We start from the raw sequence: 19,604 nt of genomic DNA, 5'->3' as shown, positions 1-19,604 counted from the left end.
AGAAAAGTGAAATCATATCATGCATCTTTTTGGACCACAACGCTCTGAGATTAGAAATCAATTACAGGGGAAAAACGTAAAAAGCACAAACACATGGAAGCTAAACAATACATTACTAAATAACCAAGAGATCACTGAAGAAATCAAAGAAGAAATCAAAAAATAACTAGAGACAAATGACAATGAAAAACGATGATCCAAAACCTATGGGATGCAGCAAAAGGAGTTCTAAGAGGGAAGCAATAAAATCCTACCTCAAGAAAAAAATAAATATAAATATAAATATAAACAATCTAACCTTAAACCTAAAGGAACTTGAGAAAGAAGAACAAGCAAAACCCAAAGTTAGCAGAGGAAAGAAATCAGAAAGATAAGATCAGAAATAAATGAAAAAATAAATGAAGGAAACAATAGCAAAGATCAAAAAAAATAAAAACTGGTTCTCTGAGAAGATAAACAAAATTGATAAACCATTAGCCAGACTCATCAAGAAAAAGAGGGAGAAGACTCAAATCAATAAAATTAGAAATGAAAAAGGAGAAGTTACAACAGACACCAAAGAAATACAAAGGATCTTAAGAGGCTATTCCAAGCAAGTCTGCCAATAAAATGGACAACCTGGAAGAAATGGACAAATTCTTACAAAGATATAACCATCCAACACTGAACTAGGAAGAAATAGATAATATGAACAGATCAATCACAAGTAATGAAATTGAAACTGTGATTAAAACTCTTACAACAAACGAAGTCCAGGGCCAGATGGCTACACAGGTGAATTGTATCAAACATATAGAGAAGGGCAAACACGCATCCTCCTCAAACATTTCCAAAAAATTTCAGAGGATGGAACACTCCCAAACTTATTCTATGAGGCCACCATCACCCTGACACCAAAACCAGACAAAGATACTACAGAAAAAGAAAATTACAGCTCAATATTATTGATCAATATAGCTGCAAAAATCCTCAACAAAATACTAGCAAACAGAGTCCAACAACACATTAAAGGAATCATACACCATGATCAAGTGGGATTTCATGATCAAGTGGTATTTATCCCAGGGATGCAAGGATTCTTCAATATACATAAATCAAGCAATGTTATACAGCATATTAACAAACTGAAGAATAAAAACCATATGATCATCTCAATATATTTAGAAAAAGCTTTAGAGAAAACTCAACACCGATTTATGATAAAAACTCTCCAGAAAATGGGTATAGAAGGAACCTACATCAACATAATAAAGGTCATATACGACAAACACACAGAAAACATCATTCTCAATGGTGAAAAACTGAAAGCATTTCTTCTAAAATCAGGAACAAAACAAGGATGTCCTCTCTCACCACTATTATTCAACATAGTTCTGGAAGTCCTATCCATGGCAATCAGAGAAGAAAAAGAAATACAAGGAATACAAATTAGAAAGAAGAAGTAAAACTGTCACTGTTTGCAGATGTCATGATACTGTACATAGAGAATCCTAAAGATGCCACCAGAAGACTACTAGAGCTAATCAATGAATTTGGTAAAATTGCAGGATACAAAATTAATGCACAGAAATTTATTGCATCTCTATAAACTAATGATGAAAAACCTGAGAGAGAAATTAAAGAAACACTCCCATTTACCATTGAAATAAAAAGAATAAAATACCTAGGAATAAATCTACATAGGGAGACAAAGTCCTGTATGCAGAAAACTATAAGAAACTGAGGAAAGAAATTAAAGACAATACAGTCAGATGGAGAGATATACCATGTTCTTTGACTGGAAGAATCAATAATGTGTAAATGACTATACTACCCAAAGAAATCTACAGATTCAATGCAATACCTTTCAAATTACCAGTGGTATTTTTTACAGAACTAGAACAAAAAATCTTAAAATTTGTATGGAGACACAAAAGACCCCAAATAGCCATAGCAGTTTTGAGGGAAAAAACAGAGCTTCAGGAATCAGACTCCCTGGCTTCAGACTATACTACAAAGTTACAGTAATCAAGACAGTATGGTGCTGGCACAAAAACAGGAATACAGATCAACGGAACAGGATAGAAAGCCTAGAGATAAACCCATGCACCTATGGTCAAATAATCTATGACAAAGGAGGCAAGGATATACAATGGAGTGAAGACAGTCTCTTCAATAAGTGATGCTGGGAAATCTGGATAGCTACATGTAAAATAATAAAATTAGGACACTCCCTAACACCATACATAAAAATAAACTCAAAATGGATTAGAGACCTCAGTGTAAGGCCAGGCACTCTAAAACTCTTAGGAGAAAACATAGGAATAACACTCTTTGACAAAAGTCACAGCAAGATATTCTTTGATCCACCTCCTAGAGTAATGGAAATAAAACCAAAAATAAAGAAATGGGACCTAATGAAACCTAAAAGCTTTCGCAAAGCAAAGGAAACTACAAACAAGACAAAAAGACAACCCTCAGAATGGGAGAAAATATTTGCAAATGAATCAATGGACAAAGGATTAATCTCTAAAATATATAAACAGCTCATGCAGCTCAATATTAAAAAAAAAAATCCAAAAATGGGCCAAAGACCTAAATAGACATTTATCCAAAGAAGTCATACAAATGGCCAAGAAGTACATGGAAAGCTCCTCACATCACAACTTATAGAGAAATACAAATAAAACTAAACTTATTAGAGAAATGCAAATAAAGTTTTATGCAAATAAAAACTAAAATGAGGTATCACCTCACACCAGTTAGAATGGGCATTGTCAGAAAATTTACGAACAGCAAATGCTGGAGTGGGTGTGGACAAAAGGGAACACTCCTGCACTGTTGGTGGGAATGGAAATTGATCCAGTCACCATGGAGAACAGTATGGAGGTTCCTTAAAAAAACTAAAAATAGAATTGCCATGTGGCCCAGCAATCTCACTACTGGGCACATACCCAGAGAAAACCATAATTCAAAAAGACACATGCACCCCAATGTTCGTTGTAGCACTATTTACAATAGCCATATCATAGAAGCAACCTAAATGCCCATCGACAGATGAATATATAAAGAAGATGTGGCACATATATACAATGGAATATTACTCAGCCATAAAAAGAATGAAATTGGGTCATTTGTAGACATGGATGGATCTAGAGACTGTTGTACAGAGTAAAGTAACTCAGAGAGAGATTAACAAATATCGTATATTAACACATATATGTGTAACCTAGAAAAATGTACAGATGAACCAATTTGCAGGGCAGAATTTGAGTCACAGATGTAGAGCACAAATGTATGGACACCAAGGCGGGAAGGTGGCAGGGGTGTTGGTGGTGTGATGAATTGGGAGATTGGGATTGACATATATATACTAATATGCATAAAATGTATAACTAATAAGAACCTGCTGTATAAAAAATAAATAAAATAAAATTCAAAAATTCAGAAAAACAAAAGGAAACATTAAGTAAATACCAGAGTTATAGTTATAGATAAGGTCCCTTAATGGATGCTACAATTAGTAGTTAAAAGTTTGAGGAGAAACAAGTCTTGTATATTCTCAAGTTATCTGCCTCCCGATAATTTTAACTAGAAAGGGAAAATGTGTATTTTATAGTGCAGAAACTCAGACAGGCAAAAGAAATCAAATGATAAAAGTTAACATCACCAAAAGTAATACAATGATTTCATGAATCCCTTGGTAGATGCACTGAGACCACAGTATCATTTCTGTGGTAATTTTGAAAAATATGAATAACTTCAATCTAATTTTAAGAACATGTCACACAAACACTAATTGAGGGACATTCTACAATAATTGGCCAATATTCTTCAAGTGTCAGCAACATGAAAGAAAAGGAATTACTGAGGGAATGTGATATGTTAGAGGTGACAAATAAGAAATAACCTCTAAATGTGATGCGATATCCTCAAACAGAAAAAGAACATTAGTGAAAAAATGGTGAAATTTGAAAAGGAAATAACAGTATGTTAATAGTATTGTACTAATGTTATTTCCTTGTTTGGATACTTTCATATTCATACAGGGTGTTAATATAAGAGGTAGCTGTGTGAGTCATAATAAGCACTGTTTAAACTATTTTTTACAACTTTTCTATAAGTCGAAAATTAGTTTAAAATGAAAAGTGAAAAAAAACTATAATTTCATATATGGATCACATTTTTTTTTTTTAATTGTTAGCCAATACTGGTTTTTAGTTCTTTTTTTTTTTTTTCACATCTTTATTGGAGTATAATTGCTTTACAATGGTGTGTTAGTTTCTACTTTATAACAAATTGAATCAGTTATACATATACATATGTTCCCATATATCTTCCCTCTTGCATCTCCCTCCCTCCCACCCTCCCAATCCCACGATCTAGGTGGTCACAAAGCACCAAGGTGATCTCCCAGCGCTACGAGGCTGCTTCCCACTATCTATTGTACGTTTGGTAGTGTATATATGTCCTTGCCAATATCTCCCTTTGTCACAGCTTACACTTCCCCTTCCCAATATCCTCAAGTCCATTCTCTAGTAGGTCTCTGTCTTTATTCCTTTCTTACCACTAGGTTCTTCATGACATTTTTTTTTTTCTTCAATTCCATATATATGTGGTAGCATACGGTATTTGTCTTTATCTTTCTGACTTACTTCACTCTGTATGACAGACTCTAGGTTCATCCACCTCATTACAAATAGTTCAATTTCATTTCTTTTTATGGCTGAGTAATATTCCATTGTATATATGTGACACATCTTCCTTATCCATTCATCCGATGATGGACACTTAGGCTGTTTTCATCTCATGGCTATTGTAAATAGAGCTGCAATGAGTATTTTGGAACATGAACCTTTTTGAATTATGGTTTCCTCAGGATATATGCCCAGTAGTGGGATTGCTGGCTCATATTGTAGTTCTACTTGTAGTTTTTAAGGAAACTCCATACTGTTCACCATAATGGCTGAACCAATTCACATTCCCAGCAGCAGTACAAGAGTGTTCCCTTTTCTCCGCACCCTTTCCAGCATTAATTGTTTCTAGATTTTTTGATGATGGCCATTCTGACTGGTGTGAGATGATATCTCACTGTAGTTTTGATTTGCATTTCTCTAATGATTAATGATATTGAGCATGCTTTCTTGTGTTTGTTGGCAGTCTGTATATCTTCTTTGGTGAAATATCTATTTAGGTCTTCTGCCCATTTCAGGATTAGGTTGTTTGTTTATTTGTTATTGAGCTGCATGAGCTGCTTGTAAATTTTGGAGATTAATCCTTTGTCAGTTGCCTCATTTTCAAATATTCTCTCCCATTCTGAGGGTCGTCTTCTGGTCTTGTTTATGGTTTCCTTTGCTGTCCAAAAGCTTTGAAGTTACATTAGGTCCCATTTGTTTATTTTTATTTCCATTTCTCTGGGAGGTGGGTCAAAACGGATCTTACTGTGATTTATGTCATAGAGTGTTCTGCCTATGTTTTCCTCTAAGAATTTGATAGTTTCAGGCCTTACTTTTAGGTCTTTAATCTATTTTGAGCTTATTTTTGTGTATGGTGTTAGGAAGTGATCTAATCTCATACTTTTACATGTACCTGTCGAGTTTTCCTAACAACACTTACTGAAGAGGCTGTCCTATCTTCACTGCATATTCCTGCCTCCTTTTACAAAGATAAGGTGACCATATGTACGTTGGTTTACCACAGGGTTTTATATCCTCTTCCATTGAACTATATTTCTGTTTTTGTGCCAGTACCATACTGTCTTGATAACTGTAGCTTTGTAGTATAGTCTGAAGTCAGGGAGGCTGATTCCTACAGCTCTCTTTTCCTTCTCAAGATTGCTTTGGCTATAAGGGGTCTTTTGTGTTTCCATACAAATTGTGAAATTTTTTGTTCTAGTTCTGAAAAAAATGACAGTGATAGTTTGACAGGGATTGCCTTGAATCTGTAGATTGCTTTAGGTAGTAGAGTCATTTTTGCAGTGTTGATTCTTCCAATCCAAGAACATGGTATATCTCTCCATCTATTTGTGTCATGTTTAATTTCTTTCATCAGTGTCTTATAATTTTCTGCATACAGGTCTTACATCTCCTTAGTTAGGTTTATTCCTAGATATTTTATTATTTTTGTTGCAATGGTAAATGGGAGTGTTTTCTTGATTTCACTTTCAAATTTTTTTCAACATTAGTGTATAGGAATGCCAGAGATTTCTGTGCATTAATTTTGTATCCTGCTACTTTACCAAATTCATTGATTAGCTCTAGTAGTTTTCTGGTAGAATCTTTAGGATTCTCTATGTATAGTATCATGTCATCTGCAAACAGTAACATCTTTACTTCTTCTTTTCCGATTTGGATTTCTTTTATTTCCATTTCTTCTCTGATTGTTGTGGCTAAAACTTCCAAAACTATGTTGAATAAGAGTGGTGAGATTGGGCAACCTTGTCCTGTTCCTGTTCTTAGTGGAAATGTGTTCAGTTTTTCACCACTGAAGAGAATGCTGGCTGTGGGTTTGTCATATATGGCTTTATTATGTTGAGGAAAGTTCCCTCTATGCTTACTTTCTGGAGGGTTTTTATCATAAATGGGTGTTGAATTTTGTTGATAGCTTTTTCTGCATCTATTGAAATGATCATATATTTTTTCTCCTTTAATTTTTTAATATGGTGTATCACATTGACTGATTTGCATATATTGAAGAATCCTTGCCTTCCTGGAATAAACCCCACTTGGTCATGGTGCATGTTCCTTTTAATGTGCTGTTGGATTCTGCTTGCTAGCATTATGTTGAGGATACTTTCATCTATGTTCATCAGTGATATTTGCCTGTCGTTTTCTTTTTTTGTGACATCCTTGCTTGGTTTTGGTATCAGGGTGATGGTGGCCTCGTAGAATGAGTTTGGGGGTGTTCTTCCCTCTGCTATATTTTGGGAGAGCTTGAGAAGGATAGGTATTAGCTCTTCTCTAAATATTTGATATAATTCACCTGTGAAGCCATCTGGTCCTGGGCTTCTGTTTGTTGGAAAATGTTTAATCACATTTCGATTTCAGTGCTTGTGATTGGTCTGTCCATATTTTCTATTTCTTCCTGATTCAGTCTTGGCAGGTTGTGCATTTCTAAGAATTTGTCCATTTCTTCCAGGTTGTCCATTTTATTGGCATAGAGTTGCTTGTCATAATCTCTCATGATCTTTTGTATTTCTGCAGTGTCAGTTGTTACTTTTCCTTTTTCATTTCTAATTCTATTGATTTGAGTCTTCTCCCTTTTTTTCTCGATGAGTCTGGCTAATGGTTTATCAATTTTGTTTATCTTCTCAAAGAACCAGCTTTTAGTTTTATTGATCTTTGCTACTATTTCCTTCATTTCTTTTTCATTTATTTCTGATCTGATCTTTATGATTTCTTTCCATCTGCTAACTTTGGACTTTTTTGTTCTTTTTTCTCTAATTGCTTTAGGTGCAAGGTTAGGTTGTTTATTCGAGGTGTTTCCTGTTTCTTTTTTTTTTTTTTTTTTTTTTTTTGCGGTATGCGGGCCTCTCACAGTTGTGGCCTCTCCCGTTGCGGAGCACTGGCTCCGGACACGCAGGCTCAGCGGCCATGGCTCACGGGCCCAGCCGCTCCACGGCATGTGGGATCTTCCCAGACCGGGGCATGAACCTGTGTCCCCTGCATCGGCAGGCGGACTCTCAACCACAGCGCCACCAGGGAAGCCCTCCTGTTTCTTAAGGTAAGGTTTTATTGCTATAAACTTCCATCTTAGAACCGTTTTTCTGCATCCCATAGCTTTTGGGTCATCGTGTCTCCATTGTAATTTGTTTCTAGGTATTTTTTGATTTCCTTTTTGATTTCTTCAGTGAGCACTTCGTTATTAAGTAGTTTATTGTTTAGCCTCCATGCGTTTCTATTTTTTACAGATATTTTCCTGTAATTGATATCTAGTCTCATATCTCTGTGGTCGGAAAGGATACTCGATACAATTACAATTTTCTTAAATTTACCAATTTGTGACCCAATATATGATGTATCCTGGAGAATTTTCCATGAGCACCTGAGAAAAAATGTGTATTATATTGTTTTTGGATGGAACGTCTTATAAATATCAAGTTCATCTTGTTTAATGTATCAGTTAAAGCTTGTGTTTCCTTATTTATTTTAATTTTGGATGATCTGTACATTGGTGAAAGTGGGGTGCTAAAGTCCCCTACTATGAGTGTGTTACTGTCGATCTCCCCTTTTATGGCTGTTAGTATTTGCCTTATGTATTCAGGTGCTCCTATGTTGGGTGATAAATATTTACCATTGTTATATCTTCTTCTTGGATCGATCCCATGATCATTATGTAGTGTCCTTCTTTGTCTCTTCTAATATTTATTTTAAAGTCTATTTTGTCTGATATGAGAATTGCTACTCCAGCTTTCTTTTGGTTTCCATTTGCATAGAATATCTTTTTCCATCCCCTTACTTTCAGTCTGTATGTGTCTCTAGGTCTGAAGTCGGTCTCTTTTGGACATGATATATATGGGTCTTGGTTTTGTATCCATTCAGCCAGTCTGTGTCTTTTGCTGGGAGCATTTAATCCATTTACATTTAAGGTAATTATCAATATGTATGTTCCTATTCCCACTTTCTTAATTGTTTTGGGTTTGTTATTGTAGGTCTTTTCCTTGCCTTGTGCTTCTTGCCTGGAGAAGATCTTTTAGCATTTGAAGTAGAGCTGGTTTGGTGGTGCTGAACTCTCTCAGCTTTTGCTTGTCTGTAAAAGTTTTAATTTCTCCATCAAATCTGAATGAGATCCTTGCTGGGTAGAGTAATCTTGGTTGCAGGTTTTTCTCCTTCATCACTTTAAATATGTTCTTCCAGTCCCTTCTGCCTTGCAGAGTATCTACTGAAATATCAGCTGTTAACCTTATGGGGATTCCCTTATGTGTTATTTTTTGTCTTTCCTTTGCTGCTTTTAATATGTTTTCTTTGTATTGAATTTTTGACAGGTTGATTAATATGTGTATTGACATGTTTCTCCTTAAATTTATCCTGTACGGGACTCTCTGTGCTTCCTGGACTTGATTAACTACTTCCTTTCCCATATTAGGGAAGTTTTCAAGTATAATCTCTTCAAATATTATATCAGTTCCTTTCTTTTTCTTTTCTTCTGGAACCCCTATAATTCGAATGTTGGTGCATTTAATGTTGTCCCTGAAGTCTCTGAGACTGTCTTCAGTTCTTTTCATTCTGTTTTCTTTATTCTGCTCTGCAGTAGTTATTTCCACTATTTTATCTTCCAGGTCACTTTCCGTTCTTCTGCCTCAGTTATTCTGCTATTGATCCCATCTAGAGTATTTTGAATTTCATTTATTGTATTGTTCATTTTTGCTTGTTTCATATTTAGTTCTTCTAGGTTCTTGGTAAATGTTTCTTGCATTTTCTCTGTTCTATTTCGAAGATTTTGGATCATCTTTACTAACATTATTCTGAATTCTTTTTCAGGTAGACTGCCTATATTCTCTTCATTTTTTAGGTCTGGTGGGTTTTTATCTTGCTCCTTCAACTGCTGTGTGTTTTTCTGTCTTCTCACTTTGCTTATCTTACTGTGTTTGGGTTCTCCTTTTGCAGGCTGCAGGTTTGTACTTCCCGTTGTTTTTGGTGTCTGTCCCCATTGGCTGAAGTTGGTTCAGTGGGCTGTGTAGGCTTCTTGGTGGAGGGGACTAGTTCCTGTGTTCTGGTGGATGAGGCTGGATCTTGTCTTTCTTGTGGGCATGTCCATGTCTGGTGGTGTGTTTTGGGGTGTTTGTTGATTATTATGATTTTAGGCAGCCTCTCTGCTTATGGGTGGGGTTGTGTTCCTCTCTTGCTAGTTGTTTGGCATAGGGTGTCCAGCACTGTAGTTTGCTGGTCATTGAGTGAAGCTCGGTGCTTGTGTTGAGATGGAGATCTGTAGGAGATTTTTGCCCTTTGATATTATGTGGACCTGTATGGTCTCTTGTGGACCAGTGTCCTGAAGTTGGCTCTCTCACCTCAGAGGCACAGCACTGACTCCTGGCTGGAGCACCAAGAGTCTTTCATCCACATGGCTCAGAGTAAAAGGGAGAAAAATAAGAAAGAAAGAAAGAAAGAAAGAAAGAAAGAAAGAAAGAAAGAAAGAAAGAAAGAAAGAAAGAAAGAAAGAAAGAAAGAAAGGAAGGAAGGAAGGGAGGAAGGAAGGAAGGGAGGAAGAAAAGGGGATAAAATTAAAATGTAAGATAAAATAAAGTTATTAAAATAAAAAATAATTATTAAGATAAAATTTTTTAAAAAGAAAAAAAACAAACATACAAAAAAAAAAAAAAAAAACACGGATGAATAGAACCCTAGGACAAATGGTGAAAGCAAAGCTATACAGACAAAATCTCACACAGAAGCATACACATACACACTCACAAAAAGAGGAAAAGGGGAAAAAATAATCAATCTTGCTGTCAAAGTCCACCTCCTCAATTTGGGATGAATTGTTGTCTCTTCATTTATTCCACAGATGCAGGGTACATCAAGTTGATTGTGGAGCTTTAATCTGCTGCTTCTGAGGCTGCTTGGAGAGATTTTCCTTCTCTTCTTTGCTCGCACAGCTACTGCAGCTCGGCTTTGGTTTTGGCCCCATCTCTGGGTGCAGGTCGCTGGAGAGCATCTGTTCTTGTCTCAGACAAGTCGGCGTTAAAGGAACAGCTGCTTCAGGGACTCTGGCTCACTCAGGCCGGAGGGAGGGAGGGGTGCAGATGCGGGGCGAGCATGCAGCGGCAGAGACCAACATGACGTTACACCAGCCTGAGGCTTGCCGTGCATTCTCCCCGGGAAGTTGTCACTGGATCCTGGAACCCTGGCAGTGGTGGACTGCACAGGCTCCCTGGAAGGGAGGTGTGGAGATTGACCTGTGCTTGCACACAGGCTTCTTGGTGGTGGCGGCAGCAGCCTTAGCATCTCAGGCCTGTCTCTGGGGTCTGCTCTGTTAGCAGCAGCTCTAGCCCGTCTCTGGAGCTCCTTTAAGCAGCACTCTTAATCCCCTCTCCTCGCGCACCAGGAAAAAAAAGGGAAGAAAAAGTCTCTTGCCTCTTCGGCAGGTCCAGACTTTTCCCCGGACTCCCTCCCAGCCAGCCGTGGCACACTAACCCCTTCAGCTGTGTTCACGCTGCCAACTCCAGTCCTCTCCCTGCACTCTGACCAAAGTCTGAGTCTCAGCTCCCATCCCCGCCCACCCCGGCGGCTGAGCATACAAGCCTCTCAGTGGTGAGTGCCGGTTGGCACCGATCCTCTGTGCGGGAATCTCTCTGCTTTTCCCTCCAAACCCCTGTTGTTGCACTCTCCTCCGTGGCTCCAAAGCTTCCCCCCTCCATCACCCACAGTCTCTGCCCATGAAGGGGCTTCCTAGTGTGTGGAAACTTTTCCTTCTTCACAGCTCCCTCCCACTCATGCAGGTCCCATCCTTATTCTTTTGTCTCTGTTTATTCTTTTTTCTTTTGTCCTACCCATGTACGTGGGGAGTTTCTTGCCTTTTCGGAGGTCTGAGGTCTTCTGCCAGTGTTAATTAGGTGTTCTGTAGGAAGTGTTCCACGTGTAGATGTATTTCTGGTGTATCTGTGGGGAGGAAGGTAATCTCCGGGTCTTACTCTTACGCCATCTTCCCGATTTCCTCTGGGTCACATTTTTTGAGTTATCAACTTGCAGTTTTTGTTTTACCTTCTCACTCAGAACATTTTTCGTCTACCTTGTCATTTATAGTGCTTTGATTTAATTACAAAAGTTAAATGCCTATAAAAATCTGAAACATAAATTATATGAATTAGAATGAGAATGTCTTCTACAACTTCCCAGAGCTTCTATATAGAAGGAAAATTGTCTTTGAAGTATTTCTTTATTCTGCTTATGAACCATTCATTCTAGAACATATAAAATATGTCTCCATGGTGTTTTATTATTAACTAAAATATATGATTAGCTTGCTTTACTAGTGCAAACTATTTATGAATCATAAAGGTAGAAAGAAAACATTGATATGTTTAAAATTCCTAGAAGTGTTCCACTTAAATATATAATTATTAAGATTTAATTTAGTCCCACCTGATTCATTTTGGACATATATCCTAAAATAGAAAGCACAATAATAGGTTCTAGTTTTGAAATTTATTTGCTGTTTTATCTTGAATATGTTGTTCAAGTGTGTATTTCTCAATTTACCTGCCAAGAGAATAGGTAAATTCTCACCTGTCTTTTCCCTATAAAATATTATAATTCCACCATGAATGCTTAAAAATATAATTTCAAATAATGGGAAAAATGGATGGAGGACATACTCTTCTGGAGGATCTTTGCCAGTCTCTGTGATCATGTTTCTGGCTAATCCTATGCTTATTTTTTACATTTAAATTTCTCAGTATATTTTCCTAGTTTCCAAGCATAGCAGACTTGTTAAGATAATGGACTCCAGAGCCAGAATGTCTGTTTTCAAGTGAGACTCTGAGATTTTCTGCCTATGTGAACTTGAGCAAGTTGCCTAAGCCCTCTATACCTCAGTTTCCTCACACAAGGATAACAATTATACTTTCCCCATAGTGGATTCATGAGGTTCAAATGAGTCATAGTGGGTAAAGGCTTAGAGCACAGAGTGCCTAGTATCCCATAAGTATTATACAGTGATTCTCAACTAAAATGCATTAATTCTTTCTGGATTTGGTGTAGTTACAGTGGTTCATATACTAATGTAAGGATGTCATGTTATTTTTCCTCTCAGGAAAAATAAATACAGAGAAATCAGAGTGTCTTGAATAAGATTTAATTAAGAGTAAGTTTTATGTTTATTCTCTATGTCTGTGTCTCTATTTCTGCTATGCAAATGGGTTCATCTGTATCTTTCTTCTAGATTACACATATATGTCTTAATGTACAATATTTGTTTTTCTCTTTCTAACTTACTTCACTATGTATGACAGTCTCTAGGTCCATCCACATCTCTACAAATGACTCAATTTCATTTTCCTTTTTATGGCTGAGTAATATTCCATTGTATATATGTACCACATATCTTTTATCCATTCATCTGTCAGTAGACATTTAGGTTGCTTCCATGATCTGGCTATTGTAAATAGTGTTACGATGAACATTGGGGTGCATGTGTCTTTTTGAATTATGTTTTTCTCAGGGTATATGCCCAGTAGTGGTATTGCTGGATCATATGGTAGTTCTATTTTTAGTTTTTTTATGGAATCTCCTCCATACTGTTCTCCATAGTGGCTGTATCAATTTACATTCCCACCAACAGTGCAAGAGGCTTCCTTTTTCTCCACACCTTCTCCAGCATTTATTGTTTGCAGATTTTTGATGATGGACATTCTAACTGGTGTGAGGTGATACCTCATTGTAGTTTTGATTTGCGTTTATGTATAAAATAGATAACTAATGAGAACATGCTCTATAGCACAGGGAACTCTACTCAATGCTCTGTAGTGACCTAAATGGGAAGGAAATCCAAGAAAGTGAGGATATATGTATAGCTGATTCACTTCACTATACAGTAGAAACTAACACAACATTGTAAAGCAACTATACCCCTAATAAAACAAAAAAAAGAGTAAGTTATGATAATTTTCAGAAATTAGTCATGTTTCTAGAAAATTATAGTAAAGGTATAAAATTTATCATGGATTCCCCAAAGAAAAAACTCCATCCCAAGATGAAAAAGTGACATACTTCAGTGAAGATTATGTTTGTGTGTGTGTTTGCTTGCCTGTGTGTATGCATGTGTGTATATACATTTTTTTTTTTTTTTTTATGCACTGATGATCTGGTCACAGACTGTCAGTGGCCATTTGAGAACTGGCAGCTCTTTCCTCCTCTTCATTCTCCATTGTCATTGTTATTGACATTGTTATAATTTATATTCATCTGATTATCAGAGTGTGGAGACTGGCATGTCCAGGAGAACTGGGTTGAGCACAAGAGCTGCTTCTGAAGTGAGATAAGTAAACAACAAACAAAAAGACTTTTAAATTCAGCAGTTCCCCAAAGTGTATGATTCATATATGAGTCATTCTCATGAAGTGGATATAATTCCCATTTACAAAGTCAGAAATGAAAATAAAGTTGTTTATAATTTAGCAGACAGAAGAATGGGATGAAACATAGAGCTCAAGAGGATACTTCTGAAAATGGATTTCTAGCAGAAAATTTTCACCCTTCTAAGCATAGAGATGCAAATTTTGCCTTCCATAAGCTAATCAAGACTTCTTTTTTGGCAAGAAAACAAAGGAAAAACAGCCTAATCCTGAGTAAACCTGCCTTTTTCTTATTTATTGGGTCTCATAGGAAAAGCAGATTGCAATGTTTAACTCTCTAATATATGCAATAGAAGATTTCAGTGATACTGTCAAGCAGACTACTTAGCCATTCAGCTCCTTTCATATTATACATATCACTACACACTGTCGCTTGAGATTACTTTGTGCAAGAAAGCTTTGTTAAGACAGAGTAATTTGATGAATGTCAAATGTATATATAGAAATATAGATATAAGGGATGGGGCCAATCTGATTTCTATTTGACTCCCACACAAATCATATTTCCAACACATTTCAATGAATCACCGTTAGATGCCAGGCTGGCAGACATGACATATTCTGGACATGGTTACGAAGATAGATTTGGAGTATTTCAAACATGGCCCCTTGAAGGGTATGTTTTGGGAAAAAAATTCAGTGAGTACCATACTGTATTATTTCTGCAGTATATTTTACTCAACATTTTTTTTTTTTTTTTTTTTTTTTGCGGTACGTGGGCCTCTCACTGTTGTGGCCTCTCCCGTCGCGGAGCACAGGCTCTGGACGCACAGGCTCAGCGGCCATGGCTCACAGGCCCAGCCGCCCTGCGGCATGTGGGATCCTCCTGGACTGGGGCATGAACCCGTGTCCCCTGCATCGGCAGGCGGACTCTCAACCACTGCGCCACCAGGGAAGCCCTACTCAACATTTTTAAATGAATATTGCATTATATCTAGTGTCTCCATGAAAACATTGCTGTCTTTGTAGACAGGGGCCATCCTTTATGATATATGTTTTCATATTTTTAGGATAGATTTTTAGGTAAGTTCATAGAGAGAAGGTTTCTGCTTCATGAGAGTATTTATTTAGGACTGGGTTGGGAAGCAACCCATAGGAGAGCTCACCTTTAGCTGTGCCCTGTGGGAAAGGGGAAAGGGCTCTTCAAGTATATACTTTGTGCTTTTGTAGCCTGCTTTACATGCAAAGGAGAAAAGGACTTGCAAGTAGCATGACACTCTTGGACTCTTTAGGTTGGCTGAGTTATTGGCCTAGGTCTCAATCTTTAGTTTATATCTCTTTGGATACAAGGTGCCCCATCTCCAATATTGCGGTTATTCCTCTGGAACAGCTGTGAGCAGATGAGGCAGGGTAACTAAGATAATGAGAGAGCTTAAAGAGTCCTCAACTTAAGACTATTTATTGCTACCAATTACCTTTTATGTATGATGCATAAGTTTTGAAAAAATAAATCTTTTTACATAAAATAATTTACATATACCTCTTTGAATAAGTGTTTTTGATATACCTCAATTGAATTTTATCCAAAGAATGCAATATGTTTAACGTTATGATCTAACCTCATCACTCTTCTTACTGATTCTACCTTCTTTTTTTTTATTAGCTTTCTTAACTGATGATATCATCAACTATAAAAGTATGGAAATTCTATCTAGGAACCTGAGTATGAAAGGTGCATTGTAGTACTACAATATGGAATGGACTGTTTGGAAGGACCTTGGCAACCCCTATGTGAAATCCTTTATTTTACAAGTGAGGAAACTGATACAAGAGTGATTTTTACCTCAGTCACATAGTTATTGAAGGAACTGACTAAACTAGGTTTCTACATACTTCTGTTGAATTCACATAGCACATGATTGATTTGAGGGAGAATTTTATAGGTGTATCACCATGAATATAGAATTACACTCTTCCAACCCATACACCTTGTCTCTCTTCAACTCTCAAACCTGGATATTCAGGAAAATCTAAGATCTTTTGGAACCCCTAAAAGGATGTCTATATTATTCACTAAAAAAGGAAAGAGGTAAAATTAGTCATCTTAATTGATCAGTTTATGCATATAGACAGTGTAGAATTTTAAAGACTGGATTCAAGACTAGATTACCTGGTTCACAACACAGTTCCAGCAAGTTGTATAACGTGCTCTTCCTGAGTTTTCTTTTTTTTTTTAATCTTTCTTGGAGTATAATTGCTTTATAATGTTGTGTTAGTTTCTGCTTTATAACAAAGTGAATCAGTTATACATATACATATTTTCCCATATCTCTTCCCTCTTGCATCTCCCTCCTCCCTACCCTCCCTATCCCACCCCTCTAGGTGGCCACAAAGCACTGAGCTGATCTCCCTGTGCTATGTGGCTGCTTCCCACTATCTATTTTACATTTGGTAGTGTATATATGTCCATGCCACTCTCTCACTTTGTCAAAGCTTACCCATATCCCTCCCCATATCCTCAAGTCCATTCTCTAGTAGGTTTGTGTCTTTATTCCTGTCTTAACCCCAGGTTCTTCATAACATATGTTTTTTCTTAAATTCCATATATATGAATTAGCATAAGGTATTTGTCTTTCTCTTTCTGACTTACTTCACTCTGTATGCCAGACTTTAAGTCCATCCACCTCATTACAAATAGCTCAATTTCGTTTCTTTTTATGGTTGAGTAATATTCCATTGTGTATATATATATATATATATATATATATATATATATATATATATGCCACATCTTCTTTATCCATTTATCCGATGATGAACACTTAGGTTGTTTCCACCTCATGGCTACTGTAAATAGAGCTGCAATGAATATTTTGGTACATGACTCTTTTTGAATTATGGTTTTCTCAGGCTATATGCCCAGTAGTGGAATTGCTGGGTCATATGGTAGTTATATTTGCAGATTTTAAAGGAACCCCCATACTGTTCTCCATATTGGCTGTACCAATTCACATTCCCACCAGCAGTACAAGAGTATTACCTTTTCTCCACACCCTCTCCAGAATTTATTGTTTCTAGATTTTTTGAGGATGGCCATTCTAACTGGTGTGAGATGATATCTCATTGTAGTTTTGATTTGCATTTCTCTAATGATTAATGATGTTGAGCATTCTTTCATGTGTTTGTTGGCAGTCTGTACACCTTCTTTGGAGAAATGTATATTTAGATCTTCTGCCCATTTTTGGATTGGGTTGTTTGTTTTTTTATTATTGAGCTGCATGGGCTGCTTATAAATTTTGGAGATTAATCCTTTGTTAGTTGCTTCATTTGCAAATATTTTCTCCTCCCATTCTGAGGGTTGTCTTTTGGTCTTGTTTATGGTTTCCTTTGCTGTGTAAAAGCTTTGAAGTTTCATTAGGTCCCATTTGTTTGTTTTTGTTTTTATTTCCATTTCTCTAGGAGGACGGTCAAAAAGGATCTTACTGTGATTTATGTCATAGAGTGTTCTGCCTATGTTTTCCTCTAAGAGTTTGATAGTTTCTGGCCTTACATTTAGGTCTTTAAACAATTTGAGCTTATTTTTGTGTATGGTATTAGGGAGTGATCTAATCTCATACTTATACATATACCTGTCCAGTTTTCCCAGCGCCACTTATTGAAGAGGCTGTCCTTTCTCCAATGTACATTCCTGCCTCCTTTATCAAAGATAAGGTGACCATATGTGCGTGGGATTATCTCAGGCCTTTCTATCCTGTTCCATTGATCTATATATCTGTTTTTGTGCCAGTACCATACTGTCTTAACTACTGTAGCTTTGTAGTTTTGTTGGAAGTCAGGGAGCCTGATTCCTCCTGCTCTGTTTTTTATTCTCAAGATTGCTTTGGCTATTCGGGGTGTTTTGTGTTTCCATACAAATTTTGAAATTTTTCGTTCTAGTTCTGTGAAAAATGCCAGTGGTAATTTGATAAGGATTGCATTGAATCTGTAGATTGCTTTGGGTAGTAGAGTCATTTTCACAATGTTGATTCTTCCAACCCAAGAACATGGTATATCTCTCCATTTATTTGTATCATCTTTAATTTCTTTCATCAGTGTCTTATAATTTTCTGCATACAGGTCTTTTGTCTCCTTAAGTAGGTTTATTCCTAGATACTTTATTCTTTTTGTTGTAATGGTAAATGGGAGTGTTTTCTTGATTTCACTTTCAGATTTTCATCATCATTGTATAAGAATGCCAGAGATTTCTGTGCATTAATTCTGTAACCCACTACTTCACCAAATTCATTGAATAGCTCTAGTAGTTTTCTGGTAGCATCTTTAGGATTGTCTATGTATAGTATCATGTCAACTTCACACAATGACAGTTTTACTTCTTTTCTGATTTGGATTCCTTTTATTTTCTTTTCTTCTCTGATTGCTGTGGCTAAAACTTCTAAAACTATGTTGAATAAGAGTGGTGAGAGTGGGCAACCTTATCTTGTTCCTGATCTTAGTGGAAATGCTTTCAGTCTTTCACCATTGAGGACGATGCTGGCTGTACGTTTGTCATATATGGCCTTTATGATGTTGAGGAAAGTTCCCTCTATGCCTACTTTCTGGAGGGTTTTTATCATAAATGGGTGTGGAATTTTGTCAATAGCTTTCTCTGCATCTATTGAGATGACCATATGTTTTTTCTCCTTCAATTTCTTTGTATAGTGTATCACATTGATTGATTTGCATATATTGAAGAATCCTTGCCTTCCTGGAATAAACCCCACTTGATCATGATGTATGTTCCTTTTAATGTGCTGTTGGATTCTGTTTGCTAGTATTTTGTTGAGGGTTTTTGCATCTATGTTCATCAGTGATATTGGCCTGTAGTTTTCTTTCTTTCATCGGGGTGATGGTGGCCTCTTAGAATGAGTTTGGGAGTGTTCCTCCCTCTCCTATATTTTGGGAGAGTTTGAGAAGGATAGGTGTTAGCTCTTCTCAAAATTTTTACAGAATTCGCCTGTGAAGGCATCTGGTCCTTGGCTATTGTTTGTTGGAAGATTTTTTTTTTGCACTACGTGGACCCCTCACTGTTGTGGCCTCTCCCATTGAGGAGCACAGGCTCCGGCTGCACAGGCCAGTGGCCATGGCCCACTGGTCCAGCCAACACGTGGCATGTGGGATCTTTCCATACTGGGCCATGAACCCGTGTCCCTTGCATCGGCAGACAGACTTTCAACCACTGCGCCACAAAGCGAGACCCTGTTGGAAGATTTTTAATCACAGTTTCCATTTCAGTGCTTGTGATTTATCTCTTCATATTTTCTATTTCTTCCTGATTCAGTCTTGGCAAGTTGTGCATTTCTAAGAATTAGTCCATTTCTTCCAGGTTGTCCATTTTATTGACATAGAGTTGCTTGTCATAATCTCTCATGATCTTTTATATCTCTGCATTGTCAGTTGTTACTTCTTTTTATTTCTAATTCTATTGATTTGAGTCTTCTCCATTTTTTCTTGATGAGTCTGGCTAATGGTTTATCAATTTTGTTTGTCTTCTCAAAGAACCAGCTTTTAGTTTTATTGATCTTTGCTATTGTTTCCATCGTTTCTTTTTCATTTATCTCTGATCTGATTTTTATGA

This window comes from Phocoena sinus, chromosome 14, assembly GCF_008692025.1.
Source record: "Phocoena sinus isolate mPhoSin1 chromosome 14, mPhoSin1.pri, whole genome shotgun sequence".
Classification (NCBI taxonomy): Eukaryota; Metazoa; Chordata; class Mammalia; order Artiodactyla; family Phocoenidae; genus Phocoena; species Phocoena sinus.
The sequence above is the reverse complement of the archived record's forward strand: the minus strand, read 5'-3'. Positions refer to the sequence as shown.